Below are 2,268 nucleotides of genomic sequence, written 5' to 3'. Positions count from 1 at the left end.
AAGTCGTGTTGAGGACAATTTCTAAGAAGACCCTTGTACCTTTCCCACACTTCTTATAAGGACTCTCCCATTTATTGTTCAAAATTGGATATATTCTTCTTCAATTTTGCAACCTTGGATGATGGACTAAATTGTTGGATGAACTCTTCACGAAGTTGAGCCCATGTAGTGATAGCGCCGGTTGGAAGTGCCTTTAGCCAATCTTTAGCCGCTCCTCTAAAAGTCACAAGAAGCATCCTCAACATCACCGTTTCACGATGTATATTGGGAATAATGAAATAATTAGAAATGTCATTCACCTCCTCAATATACTTGTAGGCATCTTCATGATCTTTCCTTGTTAGTACATAAAAGTGTTCCTTAGACAATAGAAGTTGTGAAGAAATTCTGAGATGAGAAGCCATTTTGATATGGTTACGATTTTTACATAGTGATGGAGAAGCAATTCCAAAATGGATAAGCAATTACATAGAAATGGAGAAGCAATTCCAAAATGGAGAAGCATCTTCATGATCTTCAGTTCTCATCCGAGATGGAGAAGCAATTTCAAAATGGAGAAGTGATTGTGAAATCACTTCTCAACCGAGATGAAGATAATTCTGAGATAGCTTTCTTATGAAAGATGTGAAGACTCCGAGTTCACCCATCCTTTCTGAGATGGAACACTGTTGTGAACGAGAAGTGAATATTCTGAAATGAAGAGACCAGTTCCTAGATGACAAGCTCAGTAACTCCTTGGATTCGCACCTGGTCAACTTTCCATGACAAGAAGAAAGTTGTTTTGGTTGTATTCCAAATTTAGTATTACGTAGGATCAGAGAAAATCATCTCTATCAGGATTTTGGTTACAGATGCAAGTTTCTCCTTGTTCTATGTATTTGTCTTTATTTGACTCCTTAGCCTAAAAAAGGAGTTTCTTCATGTATTAGAAGATGTAACTTTCACATATCTCTTCAATAGAATTCTTCATTTCTCTCTCAAATTTTTGTCAATATTCTCTCTTAATTTCTTCTTGCTATTAACTTCTTAATCACTTTACTTTGATCATACTTTTTTTTACTTAATTTACTTGAATACTTTGTTGATGTTATTTATTTCTAGTCTTCACTGGTTTAACCAGACTTGACTGATCCTAATTACTAGCAAGCATTGATATTATTGATTAACTCAAGGTTTGTGTTTATAAACCTTGTCTGCACACTTCAAGAAAATTTTAATCACTCACAGTTGGTATCAGAGCCTAAGTGGTTGTTCTTTGAATCCATAAGAACAAATTATCATTGATTTAAGATTACCTTGGTATCTTAATCATTTATGTGTTCACGATAGAAGTTCTTTTATGTACCACTTCAGCTCTAATATCATAATATCAATGGATTCTTCTAGTCCTTCTCAACAAATGTATTCAATGCAAATCGAAAATAGTGTGGGTTTCCCTTTAAGTGCCCCTTGCTAGTTGTTGAAGACTATGATCATTGGAAAGTTAGAATGGAGAGATGTTTGGTTAGAAAAGATAATAGTGAAGAGATATGGAGGTATGTGAAAGAAGGTGCTCGTGTTCCTGTAAGACAAGTTGTTAGAGATGATGTTTCTGTTATCATGGGTCAAGAAGAAACATGTCAAACACCTCTCACTACGAATGACATCAACAAGCTCAAAGAAGATCAGATCGATTTCTCAGAAACGGTGTTTGGTGTTCCACATTCTATCTTTGAGCGCATTAAGTTCTGCAAGTCTATGAAAGAGATATGGGACACACTTCAAGACTTGTTTGAAGGTTCTGAGAATATAAAGGACAAGAAGTTGACATCCATTGTGAACAACCTGGACACATTCGCAACCACTCCTGGTTAATCAGTCGCATCTGCATCAAATCAGTATAGGATCGTTGTGAACAACATGACTGCTCATGGTGTTGTTCACACTCCGCTTGAGTACAAACTGAAGTTTATCAACAGTCTGGGAAAAGGCTAGGGAATGTCAAATCGTGTCTTCAGAGTAATGAATCTCTATCAATTGTTCGACGAACTACAAGGCTAAAAATCCAATGTTGCTCAAACATTGAGAGAACTCTCTGGAGGTCCTCTTGCACTTGTCAGTTCCGTTAACCTACATGTTCCAAACCCATTTGTTTCAGATCCCTTTATAGCTACTCCCTCTGTTCCAACTACTCAACCTTCTTAACTTGTTCCAAACCTTCCTTGTGATGATAACTTTGATCCAGAAGTTTCTGCTTCTAAACTTCGTTTCCAACAAGAGTTCGCACTT

The 2,268-nt window shown here is 36.6% G+C and overlaps 1 non-coding gene across 1 annotated transcript; it reads left to right on the top strand.

Annotated features, from left to right (window-relative positions):
- On the top strand, positions 1-107 carry LOC145141595 (small nucleolar RNA R71). The gene has a single exon (XR_013722788.1). It is a non-coding gene; the product is annotated as a small nucleolar RNA R71 (small nucleolar RNA).
- The last annotated feature ends 2,161 nt before the right edge of the window (positions 108-2,268 follow it).

The sequence above is a fragment of the Lactuca virosa genome, chromosome 9 (assembly GCF_052849685.1).
Source record: "Lactuca virosa cultivar CGN04683 chromosome 9, Lactuca_virosa_CGN04683_v6, whole genome shotgun sequence".
Taxonomy (NCBI): Eukaryota; Viridiplantae; Streptophyta; class Magnoliopsida; order Asterales; family Asteraceae; genus Lactuca; species Lactuca virosa.
This window is presented reverse-complemented; position numbering and strand designations above follow the sequence as displayed.